This window comes from Tripterygium wilfordii, chromosome 7 (genome assembly GCF_013401445.1).
Source record: "Tripterygium wilfordii isolate XIE 37 chromosome 7, ASM1340144v1, whole genome shotgun sequence".
NCBI lineage: Eukaryota > Viridiplantae > Streptophyta > Magnoliopsida > Celastrales > Celastraceae > Tripterygium > Tripterygium wilfordii.
The window spans coordinates 12,957,154-12,976,206 of NC_052238.1; the positions used below are offsets into that span (position 1 = coordinate 12,957,154).

The 19,053-nt window shown below is 35.7% G+C and overlaps 1 long non-coding RNA gene across 1 annotated transcript; it reads right to left on the reverse strand.

The window, feature by feature from the left end:
- Positions 1 to 12,785: 12,785 nt before the first annotated feature.
- On the reverse strand, positions 12,786 to 14,097 carry LOC120001310. The gene is made up of 2 exons (XR_005468831.1): positions 13,776 to 14,097; positions 12,786 to 13,224 (listed from the first exon to the last, which is right to left on the reverse strand). It is a non-coding gene; the product is annotated as an uncharacterized LOC120001310 (long non-coding RNA).
- Between the last annotated feature and the right edge of the window lie 4,956 nt (positions 14,098 to 19,053).

The following is a 19,053-nucleotide window of genomic DNA, read 5'->3' on the forward strand; positions in this document are numbered from 1 at the left end:
TTGGTCATGGGGAAGATGAATGGCCCAATGTTCGGTATAACCTGATGGCAGAGTTGGAAGCATTTTGGAAACAATATGTTGAAATACTTGGCGGTGAAGAGAGGGCATACAGTGTTAAACACTCACTGAACTTTTTTCAAGATGATGTTGCAACACCATTTGAGCATTGGATGACAATGCCAGATATGGGTCTATTGATTGCTTCTGCATACAATGTGATATTGCATGTTCTTCATCATGCAGAGAGTTGGACATATCTACCACTACGTACAGCTCCTCCATCACCCTATCTACGCGTTGCCATTGCTATAGGGCACATAAATGGTAATCACTACGTCAAAGTTGGATTGACAAGGAATTATCCAATGCCTCCCATCACACCCGAATGGGTTCACTGTAGGCATACTTGTGCAGCTGCATGGGCGACTCCGTATGCGGAACGATTAGATGCGTACATGCACTCATATGGATTCATCAAATCTTCATCTGAAACTTTTATTCATGTACTTGAATAAATTATTGTCTATGTCTTACAAAATTATGAAATTAATATCAAAAAAATATAATTTCTCTTTTCTTTACACAAAAATTTAAAAAATAATAATAATTTAAAAAACCAAACAAAAAATCTTAATCAAACATAATATATATATATATATATAAAAGTATATATCTATATATATGTGTGTATATGAGATGAGACATTATGAAAAGACATGATATGACAAGACAAATGCTGACAACCTAGGGGGGAGGGGGTTTAAAATAGGGGGGGTTTGTTTATCAATTTCCTATTTTGGTCAATAAAATTTAAATTATTTATTATTAGGAGAATATATCTTAAAAGTTATGGACTGTATGGGGTAAAAAAAAGGTGGACCCATTCGAATAAAAAAAATTTTGAGGAACATATTGCTAATTAATCAAAAAATAATTTACCGATTTCAATTAAAAATATTTATTATGTCATATTAAGAAAATAATTAATTTTAAATTATCATATTTGAATGCTTGGCAAATATAAAATATTTCTTATGAAAGAGTTTGTAAACAAAAGGGAAATTCAAATTGAACGAAAGTATGAAAATAGAAAACTCTATGGTTTTATTAAATTATAAAAAATGGTCTTAACAACCTATTTATATTAGGTTTACAAACCCCTTATAATCATAATTAAATCATAACTTTTCTAATAAAAGAAATACTACTTGATTTATAATACGAAAATAATAATAAAACTAAAATTATGACATTCTTTTTAGTGCATATGAGTCGAATCCTCTGGTTGTCAATCACAATGAAAATAGGGCAAACATTGCCCTCGAATTTATGATATCCCCTGTATCATTTTCTCTTTGTTGGAGAAAACTCGTCCTCGGGTTTTAAAAAATTGAAGTAGAAAAGCTCTTGGCTGCTTGCCTGCTTGAATACCATCATTGTGCCCAACATGTAAGACCACCCTTGAATATATTTCGACTTCATCTGCCTCTTGTAGATTCGGTGATGGGTTTTCATGGAATTGCAGTGCGGCCTCAAATCGTTGGCAAACAAATTCATGTCTCATAAATGTTCCCAATTTGTGTTCAACTTGCTCTAGGCATTGTTCCAGAACAACATCCTCCCTCGCATGCACCTCCTCCAGATCCATGTACCTTACTGCAACTGATCACTTTGGTGGAATGATTCAGAAACGTCAAAGCTTTGATAAATCATGTTTATTTATTTTAACAATGAACAAGTACTTTTTTCATACAAATATGTACATTGGTTATAAAAACTTGTACAATTTCATTATATCAGCTTACATATAAATAAAGAAACTTGGGTTTGTGACCTGGTGATAACCAACTCCTTGTATAACAAGTGATTGACACCAAAATGGTGTGCAGACTTAGTAGAACTAAAAACGACTAACAAATATGATGCAAAAAAAAGTCAAAGAGACCAAATGACTTAGTAGCATGAAAAGGTGTATCCAAACTAAACAAGATTTTGAAAAAATAATTAATTAAAAATTCTAGCCTCTAATCCTTCCCATAAAAAAGATTTTGAGAAAACAATTAATTAAAACTTTAGCCTCCAATCCTTCTCAGTTGATATTCAATTCTCACGTTCAAGTAATATTGCCAACACACAACCATGCACAATGAAATTGTGTGATATCAAACTATCATGCACGTGCAATGGAGGTTGATGGAGGTTGAATATAAAGACTTAAATACAATTACAGAGGCCATCGAGCTCATTGTTCTACGATGAAAGCCTGGGATATAGTCTCCTAATCTTATGGATTAATATTTTCCCTTGGTCACGCTCTAGTTCCACGTACGGTCAAAAAGCAATTTATTGTTACTCTACCATACTCATTTTGTAAATTACACAATAACCAATAATCAACTCACACAATTGATGACCATGCAATTTGCTTAATCAATTAGGGAAATCATGCATTGAGTGCTTAAAACTTCCATACAAGCATGTCAAATTAGATTTTGAAATTATTGATGAATGCCTAGAACACAACATACCACATATTATGAATTAGTGTCATCCCTTGGGGCTTAGCTTAGTCGTCGAACTAGATCACATTTTAAATAAAGAAATAACAACAATAGGATACTCGTTTATATGAAAGCTTATTCGTGTTGCATGCGCAATATCCCCCTCTAGGATGGAGTTTTCATGAGCATGTTCTGGTAGGCTAAACCTTGGTTTACACTCAACCTACAAAGGAGCCAAATAAAATAGCAATCAAGAAATTCAAGAGGCCCAAAAGGCTAGACGCTTGGATTTATTTGACTAAGTTAAACTTGGGTCAACTAGATAAGTACCAAAGACGCCTTAAGAGATGTCTGGCTTTTGTACTGGCAGACAAGACAACTATATTTGAACCATGATCCGTGTTTTGCTATTAGATAGGATTTCCCAAAGGGACTGGTGGTATCTATTTCTACAATCCTGAGAATCAGAAAGTATTTATTAGCACGAATGATATAAATAGCGGTGAACCAAGAAAGATTGTCCTTGAAGAACAAGAACTCGATAGTTCGACCTCAAATCCAACATAAAATAATGAGAATGAACAAATAGCTAAACAAATTCTAGATGCAACATTAGAGCTTTGTCGTAGTGGGAGAGTCTCAAGACCTCTTGAAAGGTTCATGTACCTTTGAGATTATTCGTGGCAGTCTCTATCGAACTTGAGTCGGATCACACTAGTTATGAATAAGTAGTTTTTGATATTGATGTAGACCATTGGCACAAGGCAATGGAATCCGAGTTAGAGTTCGTGTATTCTAACGAAGTGTGGGATCTTGTAGACGTACCTGTTGGAATAAAACTCATCAGCTGCAATTGGGTCAACAAGAGAAAGAGAGGATTACATGGAAAGCTTGAAACCGTTAAAGTAAGGTTGGTGGTGAAGAGTTATACCCAGAAAGAGGGTATATACTATGGGGGGTTAAGTCAACTTTTGGCTACTGAAAGATACTCAAAGTTTCACTTTGATCACCCAAAGATAAAACGTTCCAAGTTGGTCATCTAAAGATTTTTTTTGATACAGTTTGGTCACTCGGGCAGATTTGGTGAAATTTAAGGCAGTTAAATGCTGATTTGACACTTTCACCACTAAATTAAACTATTCTTTTGCTTATGTGGCATGATAATTCAGTTCGCAGTGTTGAAGTGGTAAAAAATATTTTTTAATTATTATTATTTTTTAATAAATTGTTATTATGCGGATTTGTCTGGGTTTGTAAGTTGAGAGATCTTGAGGATTTTTCTATTTTTCCTTTAAAATTTTGTGTTTTCTTTTCTAATTTATGTACTTAGTTACTATTTAGTTGAAATTACGAGAATTTTTGACACCGTCATGTAAACTATGCGATATCAAACGGTGTTTTAACAGTCAAAGTGCCACATCAACATTTGACTGCCCTAAATTTCACCAAATCTGCCCGAGTGGTCAAACTGTGTCAAAAAATCTTTAGATGACAAGCTTGGAATGTTTTATCTTTGGGTGACTAAAGTGAAACTTTGAGTATCTCTTAGTGACCAAAGGTTGACTTAACCCATAGACTATGAGAAAACCTTCTAACCTGTTGCCATGCTTAAGTCTATCATAATACTTCTCACCATATCACCTCATTTTCATTATGAGATATGGGGGATGAATGTCAATGCAACTTTCACTATGGCCATTTAGAAGAAAGCATCTACATGATGCAACCAACCAGATTCATTGATGAGATCCAGCAAAATATGTTTTGCAAGCTTAACAAGTCCATTTATGGATTTAAGTAGACATTTATATCTTGGAACATAAGATTCGATCAGGCGATTAAATCCTACAGGTTTAATAAGAATCATGATGATTCATATGTATACAAAAGATTGGATGGCAAGAATATAGTGTTCTTAATTCTCTACATGGATGACATATTGCTCATCGGAAATGATGTAGCAACTTTGTTGGCAGTCAAGATCTAGGCATCAAGCTTATACGAGATCGTGAAACTAGAACATTGGCTTTTTTCTCAAGCTACTTACATAGAGAACATTTTAATCAAGTATGCAATGTATGACTCCAAGAAAGGCTTCTTGCCTTTCAGATATGGAGTGCCACTTTTTAAGGATGACTGTCCAAAGACGGAAGATGTGAAGCTTGAAATGACTAAGGTGCCATATGTTTCGACAGTTGGAAGTCCATGTACGCCATATTATTTACTTAGCCTAATATCTGCCATTCAGTAGGCTTAGTCATTAGATACCAATCTAACCCTGGAATGCATCACTAGACGATAGGTAAACATATATTCAAGTATTTTCGGGGAAAGAAATATTATATGCTTATATACCATAGTGATGAGATCATCCTAGTGGGTTATACTGATTTGGATTTTCAAGTGGAATAGGACTCAAGAAGGTCTAGGTCCGGTTATGTGTTTACACTTAGTGGTGTAGCCATAAGTTGGAGGAGTGTGAAGCAAACATGCATCGCAAACTCCACCATGGAAGCTGAATATGTGGCAGCTTCAAAAGCTGCAAATGAGAAAGTTTGGCTTAGGAAATTTCTTACGGAATTAGAGGTATTTCCTGGCATTGAGAGACCTATTACCCTATATTGTGAAAATATGGGTGCTATAGCTCCAAGCAAGGAACCTCATTATCATAGTAAAGGAAAGCACATAGAATGCAAGTTCCATTTGATAAGGAAGTGGAGGTACTGAAGATTGCGTCAATATAGAACTTGGCGGATCCATTCACGAAAGCCCTTATTGGAAGAGCTTTACGACTCGTTTGGAGGGAATGAGTGTTAGGATGCTTTAGGGAGTATGTTCTTTAGTCTAAGTGGGAGTTTGTTGGGAGTGTGTCCTAAAAACATTTATGGATAAATATTTATTGTTGCATTTATGTTTTAAATGTTTTATTTAATATTTCATTTATATATGAATATTCTGTAAAGGTCTAACATGTTAAATATAGTAATCTTGGACACTCAAATACAATTAATGTGTGGTAGAGATAGACACAAGATTCATTATTACATCCAAAATAAACTAGTCACAACGAGATTAACAAAACTAGGAACTTTGTTGGTATAGGTTGTAGTGTATGAACATCTCCAAACAAGGGAGTGGTTTGTCTTGACTACTTGAGACGATTCTTGGATTGGTACACTAGTGTATGTAAGGCAACATACATTGACGGACTGACATAGGAAAGAACAACCAAAAAGGTACTATTTATGAGTTATTCGTCATATTGCTGTGGGAGTACGATATCTCTTAAGCTTGAGTAGGTCAACATTTTCACACTTATGCGTATGAGTTTTGATTCATCGATGAGTGAGACACACACTATTGTCGATATACTGGATTGATTGGGCATATGCCAATGAGGTGTGGGAGCACACCTACAATATTGTCATTCACGTACTTTCAGGTTACGAAGGTGAAAGCACCCACCTAAGAGGTTCACATTAATCTACCCAAAAACTATGCATAGTGGTCCTTATGGATCAGGCGTTAGTACTTAGTTTGATCGACGGGTCAATCTAATACGCTTAGTGGATAGATACAAATGAACTAAGAGCTCATGGGGAAATATGGATTTTGGATTCTTTGCTAGGAGTTGGATGGAGAATATATTCGTATACATCTCACAGTCAGGGATAAGTTTCTAAATAAGAAAAGCCTCGATGTACGAATCGTACATCTCTGGAAGTTCATCTATAGTTCCGGTGGTGTCAAACAAACGTTGGATTGAAATACTATTCCTAGTCATAGGATTTGGCAATAAAGGATAATATTTCGGGAGCCTAGATTTGTATGTCCTATGGAGTCCCAATGGTAGCCCCCCTTTAGTCTCACACCCTATTAAGGGAAGAATCTCTATGTCACTATGTCACTATTGGCTATGCTCATATACTCAAGGAAAAATTTTGGGCAAAAAGATACTTTTCGTCCCTCAACTATGGGACGAGTTTCATTTTTATTCCTAAGCTTTTTTTTCTCCCATTTGCATCCCTCAACTATTGAAAAGTATCATTTTCATCCTTTCAAGTGAGATTGAGGTTGGGAAAAACCTGATATGACGAACAATATGATGCCACGTAGGATTTTTCAATGGCCAGATTTATTCGAGGGATAAACATGGTACTTTCCCATAGTTGGGGGACGAAAAAGAGAAAAAAAGCTAAGGGACAAAAATGAAACCCGACCAATAGTTGAGAGATGAAAAGTACTCTTTTGCTGAAGATTTTGTATTACAATAAGTTTAATTTTACGGGTTTTGCTTAACAAAGAAAGCCTGAGATTAAAATTAAATTTGTAAAGATATACAAATTCCTTATATTTATTATTTATTATTAAAATAACATGCTTGAATTTAATTCAAATACACGATTTGAAATCAGACTGGTACGTGCAGGCCCAACAGGGTACGCGTAGGTCCAAGGAGAAAAGCAAGGGAGCGGTCTAGTGGATTGTGCTGGACTGGGACGTTAGCGCACAACTGGTGCGCACACCTAGGGGTTGTGTGACAACACCCTTTCCTTTCCCTTACTTTCTTTTCTCCTAATTCTAACCCTATTGGAATTACTTATTCTAATTAAGGGATGATTCCTCTAAACACTAGTCTTTTTTTGGGTATAAATACATATCTTTCTCCACGAAAAACCATGATTATTCTGAAGCCCCAAAAGCTGAAAAATAAGAGTTTTCTAGAGAGAGAAAAGAGAGCTTGCTTGAGCTATTTAGGCTCACCCCCTAGGAGAATTTTGTTTGCTTTTCGCCAGGAGACCAAGGGGAATACCAAGGAAACGACGTAGGCATTCCAAGATGGTGCTTCCTACGTTCAAGAATGGAAGAAAGTGTAGGACTTCAATATTGAATAGGTTGGTAGTTTTCTAAACCTTCTTCATGTGATGTTTATATGCTTAATCTAGTTTTAATATTGTTTAGATATACGCCTAGAAGCAAGCTAGTATTATTTATAAAAGATTAAAACTTGATCTTGTATGTTTGTATGTGTTACAAATATTATTTGTAACAAAATAAATTTTTAGAAGCATGCTAGGCAAACATAGCTAGGGCCGCGGGGTACATATGAGTTGTATGGCATATTTCGTTACAATTTTCATTTGTACCTATGCCAAGCCGATCGTAGAAAGTTTCCATTGCTTGTCTAAAATCATTTTTAGTACCAACATGATGCTATTATTATTCTTGTAGGTAATTTCTTTCACAAAACTATGCCTATCCAAATTGTCTTTCATAAACACATACATTCAATTCAATTGTGTAAGTCATTCATTTAACACGATACTTTCATATTTTTATTTACAATTGGGGTTGGGATTTATGAACACCAAGAGGGACCATAACAAGGTTTTACTACTTGTATGAATTTGTTGAGTAGTCTTGTTTGATTGCACTTAAATTTTTCTTAGTATAAAATGTTTTTGGACATCTTTGAGTTGGTTGAGATTAGTTGTCCAATGATTTTGCATGTCTTGACTAGTGGGAAATTGGGGGACTAACTTTACATCTTGCATATGAGAACTTAAGAATCACTTATCGTGCTTTCAAAGTAAACCCTCATGAGACTACAACTCATCAACTGGGGTCACCTAGGGGTTTAAAGGCTTGTTGAATTGACTAAATGCAACCGTGATGCCTACTAAAGTGAGTTAGGTTTTTATTAGTTAAGTTTTATTTATCTAGGATGTGTTTGCATTGCTAGGGACTAGCAACGTCTAAGTTGGGGGTGTGATTGAACCTCTAAATTGAGGTTCCAATGTCTTTGATAAGGGTGTTCTAGAACTTAGTTAATGTATTTTTATGTGTTTTAGTTTTATTTCACACTTACAAGTGTTTTTCATTGGTTTTGTAGAAACTAGACGTAAAATGGACAAATTGGAGCTGTTTTTGGAAAGAGACAGATGCTAAGCTGTTCGAACGACCCTTAGGGCTGTTCGGACACCTTGGTTGTAGAAATGCAAGACATAATAGCAGGTGTCTGAACAACCTCACTGGGCTGTCCGGACACCCTCCATGGGCCAGACACCCTATCGTGATCTGCAATTTGTAAAACAAACTTTTATAAGCTTTTTTGGTATAACTGACAGTAGAAGGTACGACTGCTGAACTCATAAAGAAAGCGGTGGAAGCATCAATTATGGAGTTTGGACACCCTTAGCCGTTGCCACCTATTAGGATTGAAGCCCCAAGATTAGAAGAACAGCTTCAATTGATGGGAAAAAGAAAGATAGTTTTAGTTCCCTTTACGAAGAAGAAAATGTTTGTCAAAGAGAGAGGATAGGTAAGCGTGTCACAAGTAAGGTAAATATCCTAGAGCTTGTTTCTATTGAAGTACAACCGACACATACGACTAAATTTGAAGAGGAAAGACCAACGAGATAAGGCTCTAGAGTGCCAAAAGCTAATGAGGCTTGGAAGATGGCTAAAGATATTTTTGATAGTTATATTGCGGCCTTCTGGGATAATGAGATAGCAGACTCTTGTCTACCCCATCCAAGGAACTGCTAGAAGGCCAACATTCTGGTTTTGAAAAGGGTATCTCGCTTCCAATATAAGATTCTTGAACTGCAAAGATTGAATCAAGATCTATCCAAATAAAAAAATGTATTAAGGTGTCTAACCATTGTCAACGCTCCAGAAGTGGTGGGATGCCTAGAAGGTAGACAGAGAGAGGCAGCATGAAAATGAGACTCAGAAATTACAGCATCGCATGGCTATCTTGGAAGATAATTCCAAGAATATGAAAGAGGAATTGAAGGGTCTTCAAGACAAATAAGTATGACTGCAATGTCTAGTCCAAGACTGGAAATGCTAACTTGTCCAGACACCCTCCATGGGCCAGACATCCTATCGTGATATGCAAGTTGCAAAACAAACTTTTATAAGCTTTTTTGGTATAACTAACAGTAGAAGGTACGACTGTTGAACTCATAAAGAAAGCGGTGAAAGCATGAATTAGGGAGTTTGGACGCCCCAGGTCATTGCCACCTATTAGGATCAAAACTCCAAGATTAGAAGAATAGCTTCAATTGGTGGGAAAATGAAAGACAATTTTAGTTCCCTTTGAGAAGAAGAAAACACATGTCAAAGAGAGAGGATAGCTAAGCGTGTCACAAGTAAGGTAAATATTCTAGAGCTTGTTTCGATTGAAGTACAACTAACACACACGACTGAATTTGAAGTGGAAAGACCAACGAGACAAGGCTCCAGAGTGCCAAAAGCTAATAAGGCTTGGAAGATGGCTAAAGATATTTTTGATAGTTATACTGCAACCTTCTGGGACACTGAGATAGCATACTATTGTCTACCCCAACCAAGGAACTGCTATAAAGCCAACATGATGATTTTGTAAAGGGTATCTTGCTTCCAATATAAGATTCTTAAACTTCAAAGATTGAATCAAGATCTATCCAAATAAAAAAATTTATTGAGAGGTAGAACCAATGTCAATGCTCCAGAAGTGACGGGATGCCTAGAAGGTAGACATAGAGAGGTAGCTTGAAAATGAGACAAAAAAATTACAGCATCGCATGGCTATCTTGGAAGATAATTCCAAGAATATGAAAGCAAAATTGAAGGGTCTCCGAGACAAATAAGTATGACTGCAATGTCTAGTATATTAGCACTATTTTGTTATGTGCTTAGGCCTACCTTGTTAGGGTTCTATGGTATCCTTTCTGTAGTTGTCATCTATCTTGAAAAGTATCTTATGTTGGGTTGTTAGGGTTCCGCCCTTTCATCAGAGGCAAGTTCTAGTGTTTAGTTAATGTTATTATGTGTGTTTTAATTTATATAACTTTTGTTCTTACAAGTGTTTCCCTTTGATTTTGTATGAAATGGACCTAAGTTGGGCATTTTGGAGACTTTTTACAATGTTGTGAATAATGTCATCTGGCCGGACCTCTATTTTGACGTCATAATATCCTTTAATTAGGATGTTCTAGCACTTAATTAGTGTATTTATGTTTAATTTAGTTAATTTTACTCTTACAGTTGCCTCTCATTGGTTTTGCAGAAAATCAGGTTAAAATGACTGAATTGGAGATGTTTGGAGTTGAAGAAAGGAGTTGGAAATTCATCCGGTGTCCGGACACCAAATACGTCTATTCGGACACTATTGTTCAGAAACCTAGTAATGTCGTCCAGACACTTCCTTCACAAAAGAGTTAGAGGCTTCCAAAATCTCAACATGCATAAAGTGTCTGGACACCTCCACCAAGCGTCTGGACACTTGTCACGATTCTGCAACTTTCTACACTGAAATTTCAGGGGCATTTGGGGTAAATCTTATATGTAACCAATGGGGGACGATTGTATATGGATAGTTAGGTATTTTTCATTGTAAAAAGAGGGGAAAACCCTAAGATTTGGTTTTCGACCTCATTCATTCCACACGGGAACATCTAGCCTGCATTGTAGTTTCTCTCTTTCTCTCTCTAGGGTGTTGCTTAGTTCTTGTGATTTTGATTGTAAACATTGGTTTTCATCTATAAAATTGATGTTTCTTCTCATTATAATGAGTGGCTAAGTTCCCTTTCTAGTCTCTAGTCCCGAACGGTGGGTGCAAGGTTTCGATTACTCAAGTTATGCTCAAAGGGTCGTAGCTTCGATCCCTCTCTTTTAATTTCGTGATAGTTTTGTTTTAGGGTGAAATAGAATGACAATGATTTTATTATTAGATTTTCTAGTCTAGGGATTTAATTTGATGTGCTTGAATGAGAAGTGTTAAACCCCAATGCATGATTTCCTTAATTAATTGAGTATTCCATTGCATAGCTATTAATTATGTGTATTGATGATGGAGTTTTGAGTTAATTGAGGAATGTATATGAGAGAGTTATGGTTAATTTATCTTTAAGTGTGAAACTAGGGTGTTAGCTAAGCCGAGCCCCAAGGGGGAACATTAATCCATATTATTAGGTGCTTATCCCTTTACGTTCATCGTAGGCTAAGAGACCCGATGGCCTCCATGTATGAATAGAAGTCTTATATCTCAATTCTCTTTGCATATGCATGATTGATAGTATCACACAATGCATTGTGTATGGTTGTGTGTGTTTGCGATGATACCTTGAGTATGAGAACTGAGTAGCCACCGGGACGGATTAGGGGCTAGGTTTTTAATTAATTGTTTTAAATCCAATTCGTGCTTACTTTGATTACAAAATCATTTGTGCTACCAAGTCATTCGGCCATTTTTATTACTTGTCTTTATTTTGATATTCATTGCATTTAGTAGTGTTAGCTAGTCATTTGCATATCATTCACCACCAAATTTCCATTATTTCCTCGTTGATCGATACTGGACTCACCAGTTTATTACTTACCAATACCCTACACTTGGGGTAGATACACACATACTTTGGCGTCGATCACCGTCCAGACGGACGAATAATGCCATTCGAGCACTTGGGTAAAATATGCAATTGAGACAAATCCAAATCCGTCCAGACACTAGCTGTCGTAAATCTACACTCCAAAATAGTTTTTAAGAAATTTTTGGTCATTAAAATTTTGTAACCAATGGGAATCAACTTTGTAAAGGTAGATAGGTATTTTAACATGTAAGAAAGAGGTAAAAACTCTATTCTAAGGTTTTTTCCCTCATACATTCTCTCAAGCCTCCATAGTTATAAAGTAGTTTAGGTTAGTTTCACACTCTAGATTTCTTTATTTTTCTTAGTTTCTCTCTTTCATTTTATGTAATTACTAATTTAGATGACAATAAATTAGATGTTTATCTTCAATTTCATGAGTAGGTAGTTCTATTTTATAGTCTCTAATCCCAAAGGCTGAAGCGATGTTCGATTGTTCAAGGTATGGTCATAGATTCGTAGTTTCGCTACCTCTATTTTGATTTTGTGACAGTTATGATTTGGATATATGTAAATGAGTAGATGCTATAATTGTGATTTTATAAACTTGGATTGTGAATCTAGTTTGATAATTAAGTTAAGCCCCAAGGAGGAACATTAATTCATAATATATGGTGTGTTATGTTCTAAGCATTCAACAACGATAGGTTAGGGGTTCAATTTGGCATGCTCGTATGGAAGTCGTGAACATCCAATTTATGATTTCCATAATTACTTGAGTTAATTGTATAGTCATCTATTGTGTGGCTTGATTATTGGTTATTAAGGAATTTATGGAATGAGTATGGTAGAGTTATGGTAAATTGGTCTTTTAGTGTGGAATTATGGTGTTAGCAATGAGCTCGATGACCTCCATTGCAACAAAGTGACACCATAAATCCATCCTCACACCACCCTTTATTATGAAGTAAAACCTTTTGATAGTCCTCAAGTAACGATACAATTTGTAATGATTGAAGAACATTTTGACAAGAAGCTAAAACTTTTGTCTGTTTCGATGCCTAACAGAGTTTTCTTTAAGATAAAGAGACTACTATAGTACTTCTTACTTCATAGTGACTATAACTCCATCTGTACCACCCAAATGCTGAAATGCATAACTGTCCCCAAAATAAGTTTTAGCATCTTCAATTGGAGTTATTGTAATGGTGAAACTCTGCTTCTGGTCAATCTCATCAAAAACCAATTTAGTTGGAGAAGCTTCTATGGAAATTTGAACTGGTGCTTCAGCATAGAAGCGACTAATACTATTTTGGTCTCCAACATTGGTCACAATTCGACATATGCAAGCAAACAAAACCATGAACCTGAGAACCGAAAGGAACAGAGAATACGAGCATAGAGAACAATCATACATGACCAACATATGCAACAAACAAAAAAAATAAAAATAAAAATAAAAATTGGTGACCATAGGCATTACAGCAAAGGTATATATTGAGGTATATATTGAGGTAGTAACCGCAACAGCAACAATCAAAAGAACACTCAAAAGAAACTAAAGAACAACATAATATTGAGGTAGCAACATTATAATATTGAGCACCTGGTTTTGTATAGGCAACAACAGCAAGATAATATTGAGGTATATAGCCCGAGAGATCATAGAAACTAAAGAAAAATCAAAAGAACCAGAGCAATTTCATTCAAGGAAATCAACTACATCTACCAGAATCTCAAACCGAACTAGCCACACGCAACAAACAAAACCTGTTTCAATCGAATCCAATGTCATACCTCACGCAAACATTAGAAACAAGAACAGATCAATGAAACACAAAGAAGCCGAAGAAGAATCAGAGAAATACAGAACCAAAAAATGGAATCAAATTGAAGATGGGTTTATTGTAGTCGTTACCCTTGAAGAACTAAAACTCGTTTTCCCTACTTCTTCTCTGGTTCACGACCGTTCTCCCTTCTCCTTCTTTCTTGCTTCATGCGATACTTTGGTTCATTCTTTTCCTCTCAATTTGGCGATTTGGCTCTAGCTCTCCCGGTTTCTCTACCACTAATCATAGCTTTGTATTGAAATCTCTATTGTCATTCCCATCTCCCCTGCTCTCTCTCGATTTTCTCTCCAAAGAAACCAAATCCCTTTTTTTTTTTAAATGTCCGCTACCTTCCCCTTTCTCTCCTCTTTTTCTCTCCCTTACTCCCTTTTCTCCTCTCTTTGTTGTGTTGTGCGGCTGCCTCCCCTATTGTTGGCTCTCCCCTAGTCCTCTTTAACTTATCTTTATTCTAAAAAATCCCAAAATGCCCCCAAAAACCCTATTTTTCTCTCCTCTAAAACCCTCAAGACTTACATTTTTGTCTTTTCCTTATTTTTGTGAAACCCTAATAAAGGAACCACCTTTCCTTCTTAAGGATTTTCTTTTGTTTATTATTTATTTAATTATCCTATTTTTTAGATATTTTATAGGGTTTAGATCTTTTGGGTTTAGGTTTGAATTTTTATAGGCTTACGGTCCAAGAGGTGGGCCTTAGGATTTTTGTATGCCTATGGGTCCAAGAAACAAGTTTTGAATTTTTTGTAAGCATGTGGGCCTATGAAACGGGCTCTTGAATTTTGAATTTCTGCATTATTATTAATCCCTTTTTTTTTGTTTTGTTTGGTTTGGCCGGACGAAAACCGGGTACTACAATGTGCATATATTTTATCATTCCCAATAAGCAGTATATCATAGACATGAAGAATGAGGAATACGTAGTGATACCACTGTTCCTCTTGTACACACATGGCTCATCCATATTTTGAATGAAACCAAACGATTTGATTTCCTCATCGAATCAGATGTTCCAACTTCGAGAAGCTTGCTTTAGTCCACATATGGATCTTTGTAGTTTGCATACCTTGTGACTTTCACTATTCAACACGAATCGCTATGGTTGTTGCATGTAAATCTCTTCCTCAATGTTTCCATTAAGGAAAGTTGTCTTTACATCCATTTGCCAGATTTCGTAGTCATAGTATGCAACTATTACAAGCATAGTCTGAATAGACTTTATCATGGCTATTGGAGAAAAAGTTTCCTCATAGTCAACTCCTGGGTGAAAAGGATGAATGGTTGATTTTTTTTTAACTAAACTAAAACAAAGAACAAAAGAGCAATTAAGTGAACACAAATGTAATGAAAGATGGGAAGCACTAAGGTACTTAATTTCACCTCACCTATCCAATTCAACTCCCTTGGTCCCTTAATCCCTAATTCCTCCCTCAATAATGACAATCGGTCTCCCTATTTTATCCAATGCTCTATGTCTAGTCACACCGGAAGTATCTCTATCTCTAATCTCTGTTATGTCTAACAATCAGATTCAAAAGACAAACACCCATTAAGATTTGTGGATTAACCATTTAGCGATTACATAGGTCACGCCCCTATATTTCTATGGTTCGTGACCCTATGTTATCTATGGCTTGAGGCAAATCTTAGAAATATCCTTTTGATTTCAATCTAGACGAAAAATCATTTAGATGGTGATCAAGCATCCAAAAACATTAAGCACACCCATAAACAATCAATAAGAGAGAGAAATTAAGAAATAAGGAAATCAAGTTTATTGAATCTTCAAGGTTTTGCTACATTAAGACCCTAGTAAAGAAATCAAGTCACTCATAGAGTCAAGATACATCATCAAGCAAATGGAAGTCAACCATAAAAACTAAGATAAAAGAGGAGAGAGAAAACCCCATTGTGAACCCTCTTTTTTTTCAAGCTCCAATGGTGGCCTCCAAGCTCTCCTTCTCTCCCCAAGAGTCTAGAATATTGTGGAATGCCTAAAACCCTAAAAATCTACCTATTTATACCCCCTAAACCCATATGTCGTTTATAGTAAGCATTGGCGTCGTTTTGAGTCTGTCCACATGAGTTTAGGGTGTCTTCGAAAAACTAAAAAATCTAAAATCACGATTTTTGGGCTGGTCCGATCGATCGGGCTTGACCTCCTCACGATTGGAGTTGCTCTCTGTTATTCCTTCATTGAAAGGGTCCAATCGATGGAAGTTAGGGTCTGATCAATCGACTTTCAGCTCTACCATTTTCTGCATATGCCTTCAATCTTTGATCCACTTTGACTCTTTTTCGTCTGGTATGCTCCTAAACACCTGTAATGTGGAAATATGCATTTCTTACATAGCATAAATCCCAAATTGACTCTAAACGATACAATATTGCATGTAAAAGGGTGCATAATTATATGTATATAATTAGTACATCAGATACCATCGACAATCATTCCAGAATTTAATAACTCTTTATTGAAACATAAAGAACATAAATTATTCTCAAAAAGAAGAGAACATCCATCTCTAGTCAAACTTGAAACAAAAATAATGTTCTTTAATAAAACTGGAATGACAAGACAATTTCTAAGTACTAAATTATGGTTAGACGATAACTTCAAGATTATGGTCCCTATGGCAGAGGCGACAACAGTTGCTCCATTGCCAACTCAGATAGTGATCTCCCCTTTAGTTGGTCTTCTTATGTCCTCCATCCCCTGTAATGATTTACAGATGTGTTGACTAGAGCCGGTATCTAATACCCATAAAGAATATGAACAAATAGATAAGCTTGTTTTAATGATAAGAGTAGGAGACTTACCTTCATAAGGTTTGTCTTTCAGACTTACAAGATACTCCTTGCAGTTTCTCTTCCAATGCCCTTCCTTGCCGAAGTGGAAACATTTTTCCTTTGGCTCCTTGTTGGCAACATTTTCCTTTTTCTTCATGGCACCTACCTTTAAGCTTGAGATTCTTATCTCTTTGGGCCTTAGACTTTTTCTTCTTAGTCTTACTTGTGGAAGAAGTCTTCCCATGATGCACAAGGATTTGTCCGGTTAGCCTATTGGTATCTAAGATTTTTGAAAATGGGCTCATTGTTGTCATTTTATCTACAATAGATAAATTACATAAAATCAACAAATGATTTTAACGTAACAATTTATGATCTAGGGTCTTTAAATTATAATATCCTCCCATATTCTTTTCAAATGCCACTACCCTCCTAGCGAAATACGGAATACCCATTTAAAAGTACTCTAGTGAGGATTGAAGTCCCATCTATTGTTAACAACCGTCACATAATAGAAATCTAGGTTCAAATTAACACTTGATAAGTGGACAACTCTTTGTCCACAACTATAAAGGCTAGTCTCAATCATCCTTTAGCCCCAATAAATACATGGGCGTCAGATAATAGAAATCTAGTCAAATATTTCTTGTTAAGTCAAACCCACAGTTAACTTTGCAAGTATGAGATTATCAATAAAACATCACATAATAAAAATCTATCCTCATTGACTTTCCCACCTCACAACATCATATGTTTAAGAGACATAGAGCAAGACACGAAATTAGGCTTTATCCCACGGACTCCATGCCAAATATTCCTAACGTAATGTTTTGATATGCCTTTAATAGTGGAAGGCCATAAGGTGTTCATAACACCCCTTCTTATTTGAAGAGGAAGAAGAATAAATGGCAGCTAATGCTCTACAGAGAATGGTATATATAAGGTACTTCTTTTTTTTTTTGTTCCTGAAGTTGATGAATTGTTTTGATTCTTATAATTGGGTGCTATGGGTTTGGGTCTTGTTTCTGGTGATATGGGTTTGGGGTTTGTTTCGGAAAAAGATTGGCTGGAATTATTCCACCAATTCCACCAAATCTGCACCATTGAATAGTGAGATATTGTGTTGTCAAACCCAATGCATTCATGGATTGAATGGTGGTGATTTGGTGGAATTAGCTGGACTAATTCCAGCCCCCCTATCCCTATATCTGCTAGTCTGGGTAGTTTGGGTCTGGAATCTAGTCATTGGCTGATGTGGGTTTAGGGCTAGTTGCTTCTGGGGTTTAAGGGCTTGGCTCTTCTTATCTTCCAATATTAATAAAAACTTGCAGATATATCAAAAAAAAAGAAAAAAAACTAAAATCACACTAGGGAATTCAGTTACTAATTGATTATCTGATTTGATTGCGCGCTCAGATAATCGGTTATTATCAGGTATATAGTATTATACCCCTACTAAGCTATTTAACTCACCCTTTTGTTTTGCCTCCCTCTTAGGTCAGTTTGTTAACGACGACCAGCGCCTGATGGCATGAGTGCAACAACGCGATGGATATATGTTTGTGGGTTATTGGGTATCATTAGGATTTATTTATTTGAAAACTTTCATATGTTTTATTTCGTAGGACATAATAAATTATGTATTTTAATTGTTGGATAAATTCAGGTTAATTTGGATTTGAAATTCCAGGTGTTTTATATTTCATAGAGTCACAATTAATCATGTCTATTTATCACTAGTAGTTGAATTTGATGAAATTATGAATTGAGATGAATGATTCTAGAGGACATTGCATGATTTTTGGATTGTTGAGGTTATTTTAATAATTTTGCAGATCCCCTTCTCTAATTTTTCGACCACTACTTTCATTCACAAAGCCTATTTTAGAAGCAATTTGGTTTGGATTCACAACGTATTGAAAAGAAACAGAAGAAGAATAAAGAGCGATCCACCACTGATGGATGCGAAAGAGTAATAAGCAGACGGACACAAAAGAGTAATAATAAGCAAACGAAAGATGTAGGAGGATATCTAGCCTGATCAAGCATTACATGAGCAGCATCAATAACGTTGGGAGGTATGACTCATAGGAATGCAAGAATGCCAGTACATATGAGAATTTGAGGAGCCACAATCATTCGTTTGTGTTAAAATATGAACGGTTGACACACCTGCCAACGTTACCCAAAGTTACCGTTATATACCTCTATATATATTAAACCTTAGTTGCTACCGCATTGTAATTTGAATTAATGAAAAACATAGCTTCTTGTTACAACTCTGTCTATTGACAATTATCGAACGTGATAAAAGATCTGCGATTGTACATCGTTGTTGTAGATATATTATGTTCCACACAAAATTATAGGGAGAAAACCTTGATCTGCTTGTAATCTTTAATTAGTTATGCATTTTGATTAACAATTAATCATACATAACTTGATGCATAGCAAATATATTAGCTTACGATAAGTGATCTTTTACCATACAAGCCAATTAATCAAATTAATCATGGTGATGATCATGGATGATATGCTATGTGATTTTTCATGCAAACATTC